The 22,005-nt window shown below is 38.6% G+C and overlaps 1 pseudogene; it reads right to left on the bottom strand.

Annotated features, from left to right (window-relative positions):
• Positions 1–5,867: 5,867 nt before the first annotated feature.
• Positions 5,868–6,816, bottom strand: LOC133246776 (large ribosomal subunit protein uL30-like; annotated as a pseudogene).
• Between the last annotated feature and the right edge of the window lie 15,189 nt (positions 6,817–22,005).

Genomic DNA, 22,005 nt, shown 5'->3' with positions numbered 1-22,005 from the left:
GTAAATCATCAAAGTAGAGGAAAAGAAAGTTAGAAACTGCCAGTCTCTGGTGCTATTCAACTGTAAAGAACTATATTCAGGGAGAAGAAAGCATTTTGGTTAGGATAAAATTAAAATCTATTCTTATTTCTTGTAAGAATGGAGAATGATAACTTGAAGACATATAAGAAATGACTTAATGAAAAAGAATATTTTATACTTATAATAAGATATCCAAAGTTGGCCAGAGCAGTGGCATTTTCTAACAGTTATATAGGAATCCTGTAGTCATATCTACTCTGAATATAATCGTAGACAAATAGTAAATCTAAATAATCTGATAGTAAATCTAAATAATCTCCTGGCTCTCAGCCTTGCCAGAAAACTTTTAAAGGCTGCCTGTCTGCCTGAAAAAGTGGTATGAGTTTGCTACCAGGGCAAATTTTGGGGGAAGAGAAAAGTCACTTGGAACCCAGACAGTCACTTTGTCGTGGGAGAACATGAACGTTTTTTTTTTTTTTCCAGTGAAAAATATTTTATTTCTTTTCCAAATTTGTTGCTGTAATTTAGTTAACAAATGAAATATGGTAGTTTTATTTTTAGACAAAAACCACAGTTTCAATGTGTGGAAACAACCTGACAATATACTGAGAATCAGAATAAAGGTTAAATTCTTCATCTGCAAACATAGCAAAAGCCTCTATGACTGCTGTTATTTCAGCTCTTTGAGCTGAAGTTTCCCGTGTTTCTAAAACCTTTTGGTGATTTTTAGTAACTATGGAGGCTTTACCCTTTGTTGACCCGTCAGTAAAGGCTATCTGAGCATTTGGAATAGGAGATTGTTTACATCTGACAGGAAAAATAACTGGATGTCTGGATATAAAATTTAGCAAAACATGTGAAGGTAAATGATGCAAAAATTTTGACCAAAATAGTTTCCTATAGCAATCTGCCAATTTTCAAACATTAGAAGAGCATCAAGTTGTTCCTTATTATATGGGATTACAATTTCTGACGGCTCTTTACCAAATAATTCAATGCTCCGTTTTCTCCCTTTTAATTTCAACATAGGTATCAGTCCTGGATAAGAGCACCTGGACCCCTGAGCACCCTCTCCTCCCATCCCTCTCAGTTAAAGGATGGGAGGGGGAGGAAAGGGAAGTGGCCCCAGGCCATGGCTTCTTCTACCATGGCCTCCACCATTACACACTGGTCAAGAATAATGCCATGAATCACTCAGTAGCTTTGCTTCAAAGATCTTGAAACAACTTAGCACAGTTTTCAGGCAGTAATAATCTTATCATTTGTATAGAAAAGATAGCCTTATAAGTGATAATGACATGCCCAGTCACCAAATGTTGAAACCTTTACCTTACTCGGGGAAGACTGGACCTGGGCAAAGTGATCAAGAGGAGTCACTTATTCCAAAGGCAATGAAACTTCCAAGTTCAGCATAGCAAACACAGATACATTTTTCTCATCTCTCTGTGTGCCCATTGTCTTTGTCAGGGTGCCCAAAACATATTCTTTTGCCAAGCACTTAATCCAGGCATCCAAAAGTTCGAGATTTGTAAGGTTCCAATGAGCACCAGGGACAGATCCATACACAGAACTAAGGGGAGCTCTTTCCCTCTTGTGCTGTTTCCAACATGGGTTCTTTCTCCTTCCTCTGGTGGATCCCATTTTAATCTGGGTGTTTCTGTGCCTATTTTATTGTTAGAAATGTTAAAGAAAACACAAAAATATTCCATTATATGTGTAACATGGGTGAAACAGAGGGAAATTCACATTTGCGTTGAAGGAATTAAAAAGTTCTCAATCTAGGGAAGGAAAATGGCCAAATGATTCCCAAGCCAGTGGGAGATGAAGTCCACAGCATCACTTTGACAGCACAGAAATCTGCCTTTGAGTAAAGCATGACATAGCTCACTTATGCCTCTGTTCAATGGTCATGAGAATTTTGGTTCTAGAACCAAGCTTTTGATTCTGGGTAAATAGTGAATTTTCCATTACAGCAATGCTCAATAAGATGTGCCCAGAGTATATTGTTAGTTGTCTCTGTAAGGTTATTGTAAATTATGTGGGTGTTGTCATAGGTGTGTTCTACACATGGGAAAGCCTTGTAGCCCAGATTGGGGAGTTAGTTTGCCAAAGTTGGGCTTCATGTTCTTGCTGCAGATTCTCTCAGCTTAGCCAGACACACTGTCCTCAGAAGAGCAACCAAGCCCAAAACTGCAGGGTGGCTTAGTACATTGTTAAGTTTAATTTTAAAGAATATGTGCCTTTATCCTCACCAGTCTTAGTGTAGATAAATTTCTTAGGTAACTAGATGAATAATTTTTAACCTTTCTGCATAATATCCTTGTTCTGAATATATGTAAACCTTAAGAACAGATCATAAGAAAAGCCTAAACATGAAATTTTATCTAGCTTCTGAGAAAGTGTTTATACCACAGAGACAATTTTTATTTTTTTCCTAAAACATAATGTAGACCATACATTTATTTGCAAAATAAACCTAGGCTCTCATTTATCAATCCTATCAGACATTAAAAATGTGCAAGAATTTGCAAATAAATACATTTGAAAGAATGTATCCTTTGGGAGAAAAAAAATTACACATTCGATTATATTTGACATCATTTTCCCCCCCTGCTGTCAAAAATGAAAACAGAGTTTACTTTTCACTGGAGCAAGTGCATTATAATCTCACTTCATTAAAGGCCAAACTTGAGGATTATACATCTGAGAGGAGAAACTTCCTTTTATTTGTTTAAAATGTACTTTTATTATGTGGGAGTGAGTTGACTGGGTACTGCTAGGGCTTCCACTGGTTTGTGAAATATGATTTCTGTTGAGGCAGTCTGAATGCAGGTTGGAAAAGAATTTCCAGACACCAAGCATTTCAGAAGGGAGTGAGTTTATTAAGAACAAAAAGCAGAAATAATGTGGGCACTGCAAGTGCAACGGGCCGACCTCCTGACAAACCAGAGAGAGTCGACAGTTTTTATGGGTTAGTAGCCAATTCTTATAGCCTCAAGACAAAGGAAACTCCTGCTGGAAGATTGGCATAAAGGTGATTGCTTAGGGTGTTAAAAAGTGATTACCGGCGGGGGGGCGTCTTTGACTAATTTGGGGTTCAGGAAGCCTGCTTGTGATGATCAGCGGGCCTTTGGCAACAGTTACAAAGGGGCTCAGTCAGCTTCTGGGGGGACCTGGGGTCTGGGCTCTGCTTCTGTGGCCTTGTGGCAAGGCCTCGCAGCTTTGGCCTTGGGGCAGGACTCAACAATCTCTTACATTCATTTTTAAGTCTAAAGAAGACCCACACATTGAGCATACTACAGGGGAGATGCCAAAGGAAAAGAAATAACTGTTAAGGAAGGTTCTAGATGCATCAGACGGAGAAGGCAATGGCACCCCACTCCAGTACTCTTGCCTGGAAAATCCCATGGACGGAGGAGCCTGGTAGGCTGCAGTCCATGGGGTTGCAAAGAGTCGGACACGACTGGGCGACTTCACTTTCACGCACTGGAGAAGGAAATGGCAACCCACTCCAGTGTTCTTGCCTGGAGAATCCCAGGGATGGGGGAGCCTTGTGGGCTGCCATCTATGGGGTTGCACAGAGTCAGACACGACTGAAGCAACTTAGCAGCAGCAGAAGCAGATGCATCAGAAGAAACTTGTTCACTGAAAAAAAAAATGTACAACCTAAAAATTGAAAATTATGTTTTATTTGGGGTCATTACTGAGAACTAAATCCAGGGAAGACGTCTCTGAGGAACCATTCCAACGATGTTAAGGAGGAACCAGAATACATAGGAGATTTTGCTAAAAAAAAGTAGTCAAACATCCAAAGATTACTGCCAACCACAAAAAATCATACATCTCAAGTTAATGGTTTTAGTGCTTTTCTATATATGGGAAGAGGCAAGAGTCTGGGCTCACTGAAATGATTCCTTAAATAGGCATCTTAACACCTAGGATCAGTATTCTGTTTTTCTCCATCCTAAATCCCCCAGTTTGACAAGACTAAAAGCATTGTCTCAATGAAGAGAAGGTCATGAGTAAACACTTTTGGCTCAGCTTGGTGACCAGATCTGTGACCAACAGACAAAGAAAGAGACAGAAAGGTGAATCTTAGGGGGAAATAGTTAAATGTCTGAAAGGTGGGCCTTTTGAAATGGAGTGTCCCATCTTCATACATCAGCCAATTAAGGTATGTCACAAGTATTCCCCAGTCAGAATTGCCCCTTCCTTTCTTTATGCTCCCATAGGATTTCTTTCCCCAAGAGGAGCACACGTGACACTGTGTTGCTGCTTGTCCACATGCCTCCTCTTCCCAGGAACACTAGGTTTCTTAATGGTCATCTCTGTGAAGTCTAGTTGTCTGTCTGGTACCTGGGAAAGAGCCTGAACCCAGTACTTAATGCATAGTGGACAAATGAACAATCATGTACAAAAGTAAGTTGTACTCAAAGGATGGACTCATCGCCTGTTTCCCCCTGTATTCTCAGTACCCAGCAAAACTCCTGACTAGGAAGGTCTTGGTATAAACAAGTAGGTAAAAAGATCTGTAACTCTGGCCAACAGACTCACTTTTGAACCTCAGCTTTAAGCCGGAATAAGTTATTGGGTTGGCCAAAAATTTGTTTATGTTCTTCTGTAATATCTTATGGAAAATCCCAAAGAAACTTTTTGGCCAACCCAATACATCTCTGTACTTCCGTTTTCTCACTTTAAAATGAGGTTGATTGATTAACTAAGCAATACACGCATTAAAGGTTTGCCCAGTACCAGGCATAAACAAGGCCTCATTAAAATATCAGCAAATCTTACAGTAAAGGCTGTAAAATTGACTTAATTCTTCACTGTCTATTTAGCTGAAGTGTTTATTTAATTTCTAAGTTCCAAAATCCCATGAGAAAAAGGCTAATGTGATAGTAAAAACCTTTGTACCTCTGGCACATTATCCGTAAGAAAGTTAAATGAAATGGAATTACCCCAAAATCAAAGGGTACAATTGTCAGAAATAAACACATTGATTCCAATTAACTCTGTTGCCATCACCTCATCAAATCCTTTCCACAATATCACTAGTTAAATTTATTTACCACTGTATATCCCAGGGGCATTTCAGGGCCTCATACATGGAAGCTTCATTTTTACACCATTCTTATGCCTGACAGAGAAAATATGGTTCTCGTCTTTCAGAATTCGGATAACTGAAGTTTGGTTTAAGTAATCTGGCTTAAGACAGCAGGACTTAATAAGGAAATACCCAACTAGCAATTGGACAATAATTAGCAACTGGATAATCTGGCCCAGGGTCTAGGACTATCTTAAGTACCTGGGTACTACACTGGGGCTCATCTTTTAAATTTCCTGAGTTTCAATGTCATTATTTATAAAATGTGAGAAAAGTCTCCACTCTTTAAATCATATAACTATAAATGATGTTGTATACCTGAAAACTGTTTTGAAAATATAAGACAAGTATTAAATCTTACATCCAAGTACCTCATACTTGTTGCTTCTCTCTTCAAAAGAACCTCTTTTGAAACATTGCCAAGACTTAAACAAATATTGCCACAGTTTGCTTTGGAGGGATCTTTGCTTAATTGGATCAAAGATCAGTTCTCCAAGTATAATCTAGCACAATTGTATTGACTTAGCAAATGAAGAAACTGGAACGCAGAGGTGCTGTAACTTGCCCTGATTTTACACATTAGACTAGTGTGTGGCTTCTATACCAAGAAACCCACCCTAATTCCTTCTGTTCACTGCGCTGACCACAGAATGAGGAGGCCTTTGTATTTTTTTACAGTTCAATTTGAAAGCATTCACTGTTTATTAACTGACCAGATACAAAAATAATCATGGTAGATAACTTAGTTCATTCCTCTAATAAGCCTGTTGATCAGCTTGTCCCTGTTGCCAGCATCTCCACCTTCAAGAAAACACATGACCTTTTTCTTCATTCCATCTCCTAGAAAAGACAATTTGAAGGGCCACAGAAAGTTGTTTGTTTCTTTGAAACATTTTTCAAGAGTAAGGATCTCATGAATCAGATCCTCATGCCATATTTGCCTAGAGATCAAGCAATCAGCATGTTATCTATCATGGCAATTCACTTCATATTGATTTGGTCATAACAACACTTACAGATCAGTTCATTTACAGACTTCAGGTTTGGATATCCCCATGCAATGTATGGTTCCACAATTCTCAGCATGTTATTTGAAACCTTGTTGAGCTTCACAAAGGTGCTGTTGAAGATCTGACAAATGCTAATAAGCCACAACAACTTTTGATCCTCTGGGCTCACACCACTAATAACTCTTACCCTGATGACAGACGCCCATTTGGGTTCCACAGGTACATAGAAATTGCCAGCTTTTCCTGCCATCCTAGCCATTTGGATTTCATTTCTGTATATCTGCCTGTATTCCTTGTGATTGTGCTTAGCTGTTTCATAGATAAGATTCCGCCTTGCCTGTTGAAGCATCTTTTGGGCAAACTTCTTTCTCAGGTACTTGATCTTAAGCTCTGCAAAATTCTTTTGCTTTTTCTTAAGGGTTTCTGGCCCTGGTGGCTCAGACAGTAAAGAATCTGCCTGCAAGGCAGGAGACCTGGGTCTGATCTCTGGGTCAGGAAGATATCCTGGAGAAGGGAATGGCACCTCCACTCCAGTATTCTTGCCTGGAGAATGCCATGGACAGAAGAGCCTGATGGGCTACAGTCCATGGGGTCACAAAGAGTCAGACATGAGTGAGTGACTAACAGTTTCATTTCTGGCATAGCAGGAACCTTGTTTTTCTTCTCTTCTGCACCCTCCATAGTTGCAGCCAGAAAAGAGCAGGGCCTTTTTAGTTTATGTGTAAATAAATAAATCTGGAATTAATGAGCTGACACAAATAGGCCACTTGTTTTTCCAGAACTGGATATCTTGAATATTCAAACTGAAGATACATGATTTAGTAAACGGAAAAATATGGAGAATTTACATTTATTGTGGGCAGCATCAGCGATCTGGAGCTTTTGTAAATGTTTCCCTGAAGGAAGAATCTCTGGAAAACTTGTGTTGAAATGCATACAAATCTGGTGGAAACTTGTTTGCACTTGCCTTTTTTTTTGATTGCAAAGGACATCTGTGCTATGATTGAGGTTGTGTCTATAACAGGGTCCTAGAGGGTCCTTTACTGTCTGTCACAGACAAATAAAAGCAACAGCAGCTAAGAGGACATAGGAAAAATGCCAGCAGCTCCCCTAGAGCAGTGGTCAGTAAGAAGCATCTCATAGCCTAGATAGAATGTTTTGGTACATGACTCTCTGGTAGACCTGTAAACATTGCTAGCTTAAATGAAGAGTTGATTTTTTCTTTTTGAATAACAGCAGGGGCAAACAATTAATTTATTGATTGATTAATGGTGTATATTCAGCTCTGTTCAGAGAGAATCAGTCACGTTTAATGAGAGACTCTGCCTTCATTAAATTCATCAAGTCATTACTAAGTAAATACGTGGGTAGATTTCATAGAATTTGTACCTCATAATAAAGATTAAGTTAACATTTCCCTGAAACAAGCACTTAGAAAGAAATTGAGAAAAATTGAGTTAATTCAACTAATAATAATTTTTCCCTGAAGTCAAAAATGACTAGTCTCCATGAAAAACATATGAAATGATCCTTGGAGCATGATACTATGCATAGAAAATCCTGAAGACAGTACAAGAAAACTACTAGAATTCATCAATGAATTTGGTAAATTTGCAGAATACAAAATTAATATACAGAAATTTGTTGCATTTCTATATGTGACAGCAAACTATCAGCCAGAAATTAAGGAAACAATCCCATTTACCATTGCATCAAAAAGAATAAAATACATAGGGAAAAAAATCTACCTAAGAAGGCAAAAGATCTCTACTCTGAAGACTGTAAAACATCGATGCAAGAACTTGAAGACAACACAAATGAAGGAAAGATATACTATATTATTGGACTGGAAGAATCAATACTGTTAAAATGACCATACTACCAAGGCAATCTCAGATTCAATGCAATCCCTATCAAGTTATCAATGGCATTTTTCACAGAACTAAAACAAAAAATATTAAACTTTGTATAGACACTCAAAAGACCCCAAATTGCCAAAGCAACCTCAAGAAAGAAAAATAGAGTTGGAAATGCTCCTCGACTGCAGACTATATTATAAAACTACAGTAATCAAAATGGTATGGGACAGGAAAAAAAGTATAGAACAGGATGGAAAATCCAGAAATAAACTCACCCACTTACAGTCAATTAATCTATGACAAAGGAGGCAGGAAAACACAATAGAGAAAAGACAATCTCTTCAGTATGTGGTTCTGGGAAAACTGGACAGCTGCATGTAAAAGAATAAAGTTAGAACATATTCTAATGCCATGTAAAAAAGTAAACTCAAAATAGATTACATACCTAAATGCAAGATGGGATACTATAAAACTACTAGGGGAAAACATAGGCAGAATGCTCTTTGACATAAATCATAGAAATATTTATTTGGATGTGTTTCCTAGAGTAATGGAAAAAACAGCAAACAAATGGGACATAACTAAACTTAAAAGCATTTGCATACAAAGGAAACCCAAAACAAAACAAGGAGACAACCTATAGAATGGGAGAAAATATTTGCAAATGATATGACTGACAAGGGGTTCATTTCCAAAATATGTAAACAGCTCATACAGCTCAATATCATAAAAACAACTCAATTAAAAAATAGACAGAAGATCTAAATAAAACATACAATGGTCAAGAGGCACATGAAAAGATACTCAACATCTACAAATAATAAATGCCGAAGAGAGGGTGGAGAAGAGCAAACCTTCCTACACTATTGATGGGAATGTAAATTGCTATAGCCACTGTGGAGAACAGTGTAGAGTTTCCCTAAAAAACTAAAAATAGAGTTACCATGTGATAGAACAATCCCACTCCTGGGTATATATCTGGAAAAGGTAAAAACTCTAATTCAAAAAGACACATGCACCCAAATGTTCATAGCAGCACAGCACTATTTATAATAGCTAAGATATGGGAGCAACCTAATTGCTCATCAACAGATGAATGGATAAAGAAGATGTTCTATGTACACACACACACACACACACACACACACACACACACACCAAAAAAATGGAATATTACTCAGCCATTAAAAAGAATGAAATAATCCATTTCCAGCAACAGGGATGGGCTTAGGGATTATCACACTAAGTAAAATAAGTCAGAGAAAGACAAATACCTCATGGTATCATTCATGTGGTATCATTTATACGTGTAATCTAAAATACAAAAATAGAAATAGACTCACAGACATAGAAAACAAACATATGGTTACCAAAGTGAGGGATGAATTAGGAATTTGGGATTAGCAGATACACACTACTTACTTTATAAAGTGTAGGTGCCTATCACCATAAGTTTAAAGAAAATCACTGCTTCCAAATCTCTCTTGCTGCTTCTCATAATTTTTGTTTTGTTTTGTTTTCATTTGTCTTAATATATTTTTAATTAATTTATTTTACTTGGAAGCTAATTACTTTACAATATTGTGGTGGGTTTCACCATACATTGACAGGAATCAGCCACTGGTGTATATGTGTCCCCCATCCCAAACCCCCCACCCATCTCCCTCCCCATCCCATCCCTCTGGGTCATCCCAGTGCACAGGTTTTGAGTGCCCTGTTTCATGCATTGAACTTGGACTGGTCATCCATTTCGCATATGATAATATATATGTTTCAGGGATGTTCTCTCAAATCATCCCACTCTTGCCTTCTCCCACAGAGTCCAACAGTTTGTACTTTATATCTGTGTCTCTTTTGCTGTCTTGCATATAGGGTCATCATTACCATCTTTCTAAATTCCATATATATGCCTTAATATACTGCATTGGTGTTTTTATTTCTGAATTACTTCACTCTGTTTAATAGGATCCAGTTTCATCTAACTCAGTAGAACTGATTCAAATGCACTCTTTCTAATAGCTGAGTAATATTCCACTGTGTATATGTATCACAACTTTCTTATCCATTCGCCTGCTGATGGACATCTAGGTTGCTTCCATGTCCTAGCTATTGTAAACAGTGCAGCAATGAACACTGGGATACATGTGTCTCTTTCAATTCTGGTTTCCTCAGTGTGTATGCCCAGCAGTGGGATTGCTGGATCATAAGGCAGTTCTATTTCCAGTTTTTTAAGGAATCTCCACACTGTTCTCCATAGTGGCTGTACTAGTTTGCATTCCCACCAACAGTGTAAGAGGGTTCCCTTTTCTCCACACCCTCTCCAGCATTTATTGTTTGTAGACATTTTGATTCCAGCCATTCTCTGGCATGAGATGGTACTCATTGTGGTTTTGATTTGCATTTCTCTGATAATGAGTGATGCTGAACATCTTTTCATGTGTTTGTTAACCATCTGTATGTCTTCTTTTGAGAAATGTCTGTTTAGTTCTTTAGCTCGTTTTTCAATTGAGTCATTTATTTTTCTGGTATTGAGCTGAATGAGCTGCTTGTATACTTTTGAGATTAATTCCTTGTCAGTTGTTTTGTTTGCTATTATTTTCTCCCATTCTGAAGGCTGTCTTTTCACCTTAATTATACTTTCCTTCATTGTGCAAAAGCTTTTAAGTTTAATTAGGTCCCATTTGTTTATTTTTGCTTTATTTCCATTACTCTGGGAGGTGGGTCATAGAGGATCTTGCTGTGATTTATGTCAGAGTGTTCTGCCTATGTTTCCCTCTAGGAGTTTCATAGTTTCTGGTCTTACATTTAGATCTTTAATCCATTTTGAGTTTATCTTTGTGTACAGTGTTAAAGAGTGTTCTAGTGTCCCTTTTTTACAGGTGGTTAACCAGTTTTCGTAGCACCACTTGTTAAAGAGATTGTCTTTTCTCCATTGTGTATTTTTGCCTCCTTTGTCAAAGATAAGGTGTTCATAGGTGCATGGATTCATCTCTGGGCTTTTTATTTTGTCCCATTGATCTGTATTTCTGTCTTTGTGCTAGTGCCATTCTGTCTTGGTGACTGTAACTTTGTAGTATAGTCTGAAGTCAGTCAGGTTGATTCATCCAGTTCCATTCTTCTTTCTCAAGATTGCTTTGGCTATTGAGGCTTTTTGTGTTTCCATACAAACTGAAATTATTTGAAAAATATTGTTGGTAGTTTGATAGGGATTGCATTCAATCTATAGATTGCTTTGTGTAATATACTCATTTTCACTATATTGGTTCTTCTGATCCATGAACATGGTATATTCCTCCGTCTATTTGTGTCATCTTTAATTTCTTTCATCAGTGTTTTATAGTTTTCTATATATAGGTCTTTTGTTTCTTTAGGTAAATTTATTCCTAAGCATTTTATTCTTCTCATCGCAATAATGGATGGGATTGTTTTCTTAATTTCTCTTTCTGCTTTCTCATTTTTAGTGTATAGTAATGCAAGGGATTTGTGTATTAATTTTATATCCTGAAACTTTACATTATTCTTTGATTAGCTCTAGTAATTTTCTGGTGGTGTCTTTAGGGTTTTCTATGTAGAGGATCATGTCATCTGCAAACAGTGCGAGTTTTACTTCTTCTTTTCCAATCTGGATTCCTTTCATTTCTTTTTCTGCTCTGATTGCTGTGGCCAAAACTATGTTGAATAGTAGTGGTGAGAGTGGGAACCCTTGTCTTGTTCCTGACTTTAAGGGAAAAGCTTTCAATTTTTTGCCATTGAGGATATTTGCTGTGGGTTTGTCATATATGGCTTTTATTATGTTGAGGTATGTTCCTTCTATGCCTGCTTTCTGGAGAGTTTTTATCATAAATGGGTGTTGAATTTTGTCAAGGGCATTCTCTGAAACTACTAAAATAATCATATGGATTTTATCTTTCAATTTGTTAATGTGGTGTATCACCTTGATTAATTTGCAAATATTGAAAATCCTTGCATCCCTGGGATAAAGCCCACTTGGTCATGATGTATGATCTTTTTAATATGTTGTTGGATTCTGTTTGCTAGAATTTGTTGAGGATTTTTGCATCTATGTTCATCAGTGATATTGGCCTGTAGTTTTCTTTTTTTGTGGCACCTTTGTCTGGTTTTGGTATTAGGGTGATGGTGGCCTCATAGCATGAGTTTGGGAGTTTACCTTCCTCTGAAATTTTCTGGAAGAGTTTGAGTAGGATAGATGTTACTTTTCTCTAAATTTTTGGTAGAATTCAGCTGTGAATCCATCTGGTCCTGGGCTTTTGTTTGTTGGAAGATTTTTTAATTTCAGTTTTGATTTCCATGCTTGTGAAGGGTCTGTTAAGATTTTCTGTTTCTTCTGGTTCAGTTTTGAAGATTATTCTTTTCTAAGAATTTGTCCATTTCTTCCAAGTTGTCCATTTTATTGCCATACAGTTGCTGAGAGTAGTCCCTTATGATCCTTTGTATTTCTGTGTTGTCTGTTGTGATTTCTCCATTTTCATTTCTAATTCGGTTGATTTGACTCTTCTCCCTTTTTTCCTTGACAAGTCTGGCTAATGGTGTGTCTATTTTATTTATCTTCTCAAAGAACCAACTTTTAGTTTGTTGATTTTTGCTACAGTCTCCTTTGCGCCTTTTTCATTTATATCTGCTCTGAATTTTATGACTTCTTTTCTTCTACTAACTTTGGGGTTCTTCATTTCTTTTTCTAGTTGCTTTAAGTGTAAACTTAGGTTATTTATTTGATGTTTCTCTTGTTTCTTGAGGTAAGCTTGTATTGCTTTGACCTTCCCCTTAGCACTGCTCTTACTGAATCCCATAGGTTTTGAATTGTCGTGTTTTCATTTTCATTTGTTTCTATGCATATTTTTATTTCCTTTTTAATTTTTTTTTCATGATTTGTTGATTATTCAGAAGCATGTTGTTTAGCCTCCATATGTTTGTATTTTTAATAGTTTTTATCCTGTAGTTGACATCTAATCTTACTGCATTGTGATCAGAAAAGATACTTGAAATTATTTCAACTTTTTTGAATTTACCAAGGCTAGATTTATGGCTCAGGATGTGATCTATCCTGGAGAATGTTCTGTGTGCACTTGAGAAAAAGGTGAAATTCATTGTTTTGGGGTGAAATGTCCTACAGATATCAATTAGGTCTGACTGGCCCATTGTATAATTTAAAATTTGTGTTTCCTTGCTAATTTTCTGTTTGGTTGATCTATCCATAGGTGTGAGTGGGATATTAAAGTCTCCCACTATTATAGTGTTACTGGTAATTTCCCCTTTCATACTTGTTAGCATTTGACTTACATATTGAGGTGCTCCTATGTTGGGTGCATATATATTTATAATTGTTATATCTTCTTCTTGGATTGATCCTTTGATCATTATGCAGAGCCCTTCTTTGTCTCTTTTCATGATCTTTATTTCAAAACCTATTTTATCTTATATGAGTATTGCTACCCCTGCTTTCTTTTGGTCTCCGTTTGTGTGAAATATCTTTTTCCAGCCCTTCATTTTCGGTCTGTATGTGTCCTTTGGTCTGAGGTGGGTCTCTTGTAGACAGCATATATAGGGGTCTTGTTTTTTGTATCCATTCAGCCAGTCCTTGTCTTTTGGTTGGGGCATTCAACCCGTCTACATTTAAGGTAATTATTGATAAATATGACCCCATTGCCATTTACTTTGTTGTTTTGGGTTTGAGTTTATAAACCTTTTCTGTGTTTCCTGTCTAGAGAAGATCCTTTAGCATTTATTGAAGAACTGGTTTAGAGGTGCTGAATTCTCTCACCTTTCACTTGTCTGTAAGAAAAAAGAAAAAAGCTTGTCCATAAAGCTTTTGATTTCTCCTTCATATTTGAATGAGATCCTTTGGGTATAGTAATCTGGGTTGTAGGTTTTTCTCTTTCATCACTTTAAGTATGTCCTGCCATTCCCTTCTGGCCTGAAGAGTTTCTATTGAAAGATCAGCTGGTTATCCTTATGAGGATCCCCTTGTGTTATTTGTTGTTTTTCCCTTGCTGCTTTTAATATTTGCTCTTTGTGTTTGATCTTCATTAGTTTGATTAATATGTGTCTTGACTCGATGGACATGAGCTTGAGTGAACTCCAGGAGTTGGTAATGGACAGGGAAGCCTGACGTGCTGCAATTCATGGGGTCGCAGAGTCGGACATGACTGAGCTACTGAACTGACTGAACTGAACTGAACTGAGATGTTTTACCTTGGTTTTATCCTGTTTTGGACTCTCTGGGTTTCTTGGACTTGGGCGGCTCTTTCCTTCCCCATTTTAGGGAAGTTTTCAACTATTATTTCCTCAAGCATTTTCTCATAGCCTTTCTTTTTGCCGCCTTCTTCTGAGACTCCTATGATTCGAATGTTGGGGCATTTAACATTATCCCAGAGGTCTCTGAGGTTGTCCTCATTTCTTTTAATTCTGTTTTTCTTTTTTCTTCTCTGCTTTATTTATTTCCACCATTCTATCTTCCACCTCACTTATCCTTTCTTCTGCCTCAGTTATTCTACTGTTGGTTCCCTCCAGAGTGCTTTTGATCTCATAATGCATTATTGATTATTGTTTGACTCTTTATTTCTCCTGGGTTGTTGTTAAACCTTTCTTTCATCTTCTCAGTCCTTGTCTCTAGTCTATTTATCTGTAACTCCATTTTGTTTTCAAGATTTTGAATCATCTGTACTATCATTATTCTGAATTCTTTTTCAGGTAGACTCCTTGTATCCTCCTCTTTTGCTTGGTGTGGTGGGCATTTATCATGTTCCTTTACCTACTGAATATTTCTCTGTCTTTCATTTTGTTTAGATTGCTGTGTTTGGGGTGCCCTTTCTGTAGGCTGTATGTTTGTGGTTCCTCATTATTGTGGAGCCTGCTCCCTATGGGTGGGATTTGACTAGTGGCTTGTCAAGGTTTCCTGGTTAGGGGAACTTGCATCTGTGTTCTGGTGGGTGGAGCTGGATCTCTTCTCTCTGAAGTGCAATGAAGGGTCCAGTAGTGGGTTTTGGGGTGTCTATGGGTTTGGCGTGGCTTTGGGCAGCCTGTATTTTAATGCTTAGGGCTATATTCCTGCATTGCTGGAGGATTAGCATGGTCTGTCTTGCTCTGTAATTTGTTGGTTCTTGGGTGGAGCTTGGTTTTGATGTAGGTATGGAGGTTTGGGGGTGAGCTCTTGTTGATTAATGTTTCCTGGAATCAAGAGTTCTCTGATGTTCTCAAGTTTTGGCATTAAGCCTCCTGCCTCTGGCTTTCAGCTTTATTCTACAGTAGCCTTAAGACTTCTCCATCCATACAGCACAGAAGATAAAACATCTAGGTTAATGGTGAGACAGTTCTCCACAGCGAGGGACACCCAGAGAGGTTCACAGAGTTACATGGAGAAGAGAAGAGGGAGGAGGGATATAGAGGTGACCAGGAAGAGAAGAGGGGGAGTCAAAAGGGGAGAGAGCAATCTAGCCAGTAATCAATTCTCTAAGTGTCTCCACAGTCTGGAACACCCAGAGAGATTCACAGAGTTACACAGAGAAGAGAAGAGGGAGGAGGGAGATAGAGGTAACCAGGAGGAGAAGAGAGGGAGTCAAAAGGGGAGAGACCAATCTAGCCAGTAATTACACTCCTAAGTAAAAATGGATACTGAAGAGATTAGATTCTTAAAGGTACTGAATTGACAACAAATACCAAAAAGCAAAGATTAAAAATCTAGAGTAGAGGTTAGACTCTCAAAAAAAAAATTAAAAATACAAAATAAAATCAATCACAAAATTATAAAATATATATATGAAATTTGCTTTAAAAATAAGGTCCTTTTTCCCACAAGGTAATAGTAGGTTATAAAAATGAAAATTCAAGGAGTAATGAAGAACTTATATTTTAAAATTCAAAATTTATGATAGTAAAAAATATATCTAGGAATTTCTCTGGAGCTGTTGTGGGCATGTGGGATCAGTTCAGTTTCAGATAGTTCCTTTTTCCAGTTTGCACTTGTTCTCAAGGTCTATAGGCCACCTCCAATGCTGTTCGGTTGTGCTGTGGGGAGGGAAGGACACTGCAAACAAATATCGCTGGCCTGTGTGGGGAGTGCTCTCAGTGGATGGACCACACTGGGTTTGCCCCAGCTCACAGCGTGTGTGCTTGCCTGGGTCTACACTCTCAGGCTTCAGGGTGCTGCGCAGGCACTGTCTAAAGTGGGCCCTGCATTTTGTGCACTTCCCAGGTCTAAGCCACTCAGGTTCTCGGGTACTCACGTCCATCGAGTCAGTGATGCCATCCAGCCATCTCATCCTCTGTCGTCCCCTTCTCCTCTTGTCCCCAATCTCTCCCAGCATCAGAGTCTTTTCCAATGAGTCAACTCTTCGCATGAGGTGGCCAAAGTACTGGAGTTTCAGCTGATTTCCTTTAGAATGGACTGGTTGGATCTCCTTGCAGTCCAAGGGACTCTCAAGCTCACTCAGAACCATCCAAATTCAATACAGCATGTAACTTCCCCCGTTTATCAGATTTAAGACCCAAAGTTTTGATGAATCGCCTAAAGTTGAACCCTCCCCTCTCAGAAACTGAAACATATCTGAAGAGTAAGCAAACACAAACTTAAAAACTTGAGAAAAAAAAGTTACAACTTTAAATGAGAAATAAATTGTATCTTTGCAATCCAGTGCTTGATGTTAATAGCCTGTAGCAAGGTTCAGACACAAAACATCAAACATAATGGAGCATACACTTCTTCACTCCCCCTTCCTGGAGTAGCGCTTCTGACCACCACAGCTCCCTTCTGTGCAGGGGACCAGAAGGAGCTTCTGGCAGCAGAGAGACAGCAATGAAGTCCTTGATGGTGTCCCCAGTTGAGGCCTCAGGTTTTACCAGACCAGTACTGTGTTATAAAACCATCTGTTTTGCTGTGACACTTTAGTGACAAATCAGCTCATCATGTGGAGCTGGTGATGAAAGGCGAGAGCAGGGGAATGATAATTAAAATACAGAGATTGCTATTTCCAGCTTTTTTGATTGAAATTATAACAAGAGAAAATGAGAGTGGAGCAAAAAGTTGTAGAGGAAATAGCACTGGGAACTTGAAGGACAAGACGATAGAAAAGGACCTTTATGACCACATCCCCCACAAGGTGCCCTTCACAAAACTTTAACCTAGCCAGGCTCTTGTACAGAGAATAACAGGCAACATCTGCAGTTTTTAGGCACTGGAAGGCAGTGACAGTGTTGCTCAGTCATGTGTGACTCTTTGTGACCCCATGGTCTGTAGCCAGTCAGGGTCATCTGTCCCTGGAATTCTCCAGGCAAGAATACTGGAATGGATAATCATTTCCTTCTCCAGGGGATCTTCCCAACCCAGGAATCGAATCCGGGTCTCCTGTATTGCAGGCGGATTCTTTACCATCTGAGCTATCACAATTAAAAAATAAAAAGGGCAAGCATTCTTAAAGCAAATATACAAGCCAAGGAAAAAAGCACATCAGAGACCGTTTTAGGACAGGTGAACGAACATAAAATTTGAAGTCATTAGGAGCACAAATTCTGCCCGTTTCTATATACTCTTATTTTCTGAGACATGTTATTTACATTCTCTAAGCTTATTTCTCAAAGTTCATCTATAAATTGGAGCTGATATTAGCACCTATCTCATAAGTTTGTTCTTAAGGTATTTCATAGAAAGTGCATAAGTAGCTCTGTGCAAAGCACATGTTGCAATGTGTTTAATAAGCATTATTGATGTTTTTATTATTTCTGTATGATCAACCGTTGTAGCAGAAATTCATGTTTCTGTCTCCAATATCTATTATCCTATTCTTATTTTTAAATGAGCCCCACTTTTGTGTAGGTGTTTATTCCTCAGAGATTATGACCCTGTCCCCAGCTCAGGCTAAATCTTAATAAACCCAGGACAATCCCAGCTTTCTCACCCCCCTGCCAGTGATCATGTCAGACAAAAGCAAGGAGGCACTGGGCCAATGAGACATGAGGAAAGTCTGTCAAGGGGGGTTTCTGGGAAAGCTCATCATTCTTTTAAAAGAATACCTGGGACAAAATGACCTTCCATACATTGGATGCTGCGTCTAGATGTAAAGTCTGGAATTACAGGAGCATCCTGTGACCCTGAGGGGAGTGACTTCCAAGGACAAAGCCAACAAGCCAAGAATGTCAGGAGCAGAGAGATGGAAGGAACTTATGTTCCTGATGAGGCCATGGAACCCCTGAATTAGCTAACAATGGAAGAACCACCTTATCCTGGGATTTTTTGTTAAGATCAAAAGTAAATTTCCTTATTGTTTAAGCCAGTCGGGCCAGTCTTTTCCTTATAGATGAAAGTATCCTAATTGATAGAACCAAAACACAAAAACAGAAACCAGGAAAGAAAGCGTCTTAGGACCTCAATGTTGCCTCTAAAGCTGACAAAGTTATCTATTCCCTGAGAATGTTAATTAATCCCCCGTTTTCTCCCTTCCAGTCTCTCCAGTTACCCATTAGGGACACCACACAAGAACCTTGAGAAGTCTAACTCCCAGCACCTTAGGAAAGCTTCCCCCATGAAAGACTATGGTTCCCACCTGCACTCTCTCTTCTCTGCAGGCAGCCTCACTTCCCTCCTGACTCCTGACCAGCTCTGGAAAGCAATGAGCATGCAAAGGGAGAAACACACCAACTTCAGGGTGAAATAGGTGGCAAGGAGAGGCTGGAGGAGAAGTGCCTGTGGGCATGGAAGAGGAGGCACAGGGACACATGTTGAGTGACGCTATCCAAGGGCCTCCTCACCTGCTAAAGGGATTATGTGGGTGTCCTTTCTCAAACCTCAAGTAGAGCAAAGACCTAGAACCATTCAGAGCTCATGAACACCAGCCTACCTCCCAGTACAGGAAGGATTCTGTGAAGAAATGCATGCCAGTGCAATGCAATGCTGAGAGGAAAACTAACTGTGAGTCTACATGTCTGTGTGGAAGTTCTTTGGCTTTTTTTTCCCCATTTGAATTCACATCACCTAGCTGTCTGCCTGAAACATCCAACCACAGAAAGTTTTTTTCTATAGGTTAAATTCTCCTACAGGTTTTTCCTACAGGTTAAATTCTCATCTCAGAGTAATTTCCATAATTTCTTTCTGGATTTGAGGTGGTATTCTGGTGATTGTTATAGCTTATGTCAGCTTGACTTTTTCTTGCTCCATAAATCAATTTCATTGTCAGGTATGGTGAAGGTTTCTCCCCGCCTCAACTTGCTCTACAGACCTCAGCTCCCACACCCCAGACATTAGCCTTAATTGTGTAATTGAAATAAGAATAGGCCTCTTACCCCCTCTTTCTTTCTCTGACTTGAAGCCAATTGTCTAGTTACCTTAATAAAGAAATAAAAAAGGAAAATAAAACAGCCAACCAAAGTAAAAAAAAAAAAACCCTATAAACCTTTCACAAAAATCTAATTCAAAAGCATTGAAGGGTAATGCAGAATTTTAAATTTCTTTTATTTTCCTTCTCTAAAAAATATAACACATAAGATGTTTTCTCTGTCATAAATTAAGGCAGTTTGGAAGTATATTGACTAAAAAGTGAACATTCTTTGCTACCGAGATCCACTGAGATAAAAACTCTAAGAGTTGAATATAGATCTTTTCAGAAATTTCTCTTTACATTTATGCAGATAAATGTTAGGTGGGAATTGCTTAGCAGAGGAAGAAATTGGAGGATAATCTTGAGTATTCCTTGTATGGAAGGAGTAAAACATCAAGTTTAGTTAGTATTGATAAAGTTAACAAGACCTTTAAAAGAGACTGAGTTACAACAAGAGACTACAACCAAGGAAAGATTTGTATTTTTAAAATTACAAATGTTAAGACAGGCAAACGCCAGGAAGGGATCTGACCAAATAGAAGGAAACCTCTTAGTAAGAGTGGCAATGTGCATAATGCATTCTCCGTGCTCAAGTTGCATGACCTGCAGTTCGTGGTAATGGCATTCTAATGAGATAAACCACAGACAAATGCATGAATAGTGCTTAGAAGAGAGGGGCTGCTACAAACTCCAAGTAGGTTTACTGTGATGGGTAGTCCAGAGAGGAGTTAGGAAGGGGTTCGTGCCTTACAAAAAAAAAAAAAAATGTCCAGAGAGAAAAGGACACAACGATCCCAACAGGGCTGACACACATCCCAGGGCTGCCTGCTCTGAGAGCTTCTGGGCACCACTGACTTGTCATACTGGGGCTTCCCAGGTGGCGCTAGTGGTAAAGAACACATCCACCAATGCAGGATGCATAGAGAGAGGCAGGTTTAATCCCTGGGTCAGGAAGATCCCCTGGAGAAGGAAGTGGCAACCCATTCCAGTATTCTTGCCTGGAGAATCCCCATGGACAGAGGAGCCTGGCAGGTACAGTCCATATGGCTGCAAAGAGTTGGACACAACTGAAGTGACTTAGCACACGCGTTACTTGTCATATTGGCCCTCTGTTCCCCAGCTTGGGTCAGAGATGGCATGAAGTCAAACACCAAGTTGTTGCACAAGGACCCGCCTATATGCCATAAAAACCTGGATGTTAGGAAATCAGGATTGGGGAAAAGCAGTGGCTCATTTCCCTGGTGGCCCAGGTAATAGTTCAGAGCACTACTGTGGTGTCTGTGTATGTGATGGCTCCCTTATTTCCTTCCATTGTTTTCTTGGGGGAAAACCATTTATAGGGTTTGACCCATTGGAAAGTGTACAAATTTTTTGTTCTTTTACCTTTTCTTCCTCACTTGGTTTGCAGCATAGATACAACATCTGAGTACCAGAAGCTGTTTTTATTGCTAAATGGCCTCAAAGATAGAAGTCACATGGCAGGTGCATCCTCCTGAGAGGCAGGAGGCGCCCAGGTTCACGAGAGTTCTGGAGCACCCCTGTTTTGGACTCTCTACCCTGTTCATTATTCTGTTGTTATTTGGTGCATTTCTTAAATGTTAATTCACCGTCATTTCAGGTTTTCTGTTTATATGAAATCAAACTTAATCTTCATATACCACACGCTGTCTTCTTTTTGCTTCTTTTTCTTTCTTGTGTTTTGTCAGATTAAAGTTTGTTGTTGATTGTGGAGTGTTTTATTTTCTCTCTAATTATGCTGAAGTCCTACACCCTATGCCTATCCTTAAGTGTTTACCGTTAATATTTTGAAGCACATGTTGAAGCTATGTTTTTATCTTCCTGTTCAGAATTAATGTCTTGTCTTTACCCTTTCATTGAACAGGTCAAAAACCTCATCATTTCCTCATGTCCCTCCTCACTTAGTTACCCGTGTTGACATCTTTTATCACTTTTAATTCTTTTTTGTTTTAAGTCACTTCATTAAGGTATTATTGACATATAAAAAGTTGTGCCTATCTAATGTACACAACTTGATGCATCTGGGGATAAGTATATACTCATAAGTTCTTGAGTATTATTAAGTACCAAGACTCTCCCAGTATTATAAAGTTTTATTTTTAAACCTATGTATTATGATATTTTAAGGCATATATAATGGGAAAACTGGTAAACACATATGCTCATTCTATCTTCTAGATTTAACCTATGCATAATCACATAAAATAATCTATAATCCCATAATAAGATATTTATTAAAAACACACCAAGGAAGTAGGGGATAGGGTTAACAACACATCTCAATTTTTAAAAGTTGCTCCCAATTTTTTCTTACCTAACTTAACACCATTTCTTCAGCAGTTGTGCAAATCTATCTGTTCTCTCTTCTGTCTCTCATCGTAATCTCTGCTCTTTCTTTCCCTCTGAAAGCCTTTCCCCTTGATGCTCCCTCAGTCAGCTCCCTTCTGATCTTTCCTTCACATCTATATTCCTTTCCCAACTTCCCACCTTTATACCTACTGGTAAACCTATTCACTACCACAAGAGCTCCATGACCAAGAGATATACATGAAGGATTCTTCCACTTCAGAAAACATGAGAAGGGTTATTGTAATCGCCTAACATTTAACATATATGTTAAAGTCACACATACTGTAAACACAATATAAGGAAAACTGCTGCTTAAAAGA

Source organism: Bos javanicus, chromosome 4, assembly GCF_032452875.1.
Source record: "Bos javanicus breed banteng chromosome 4, ARS-OSU_banteng_1.0, whole genome shotgun sequence".
In the NCBI taxonomy this organism is placed as follows: Eukaryota; Metazoa; Chordata; class Mammalia; order Artiodactyla; family Bovidae; genus Bos; species Bos javanicus.
This window is presented reverse-complemented; position numbering and strand designations above follow the sequence as displayed.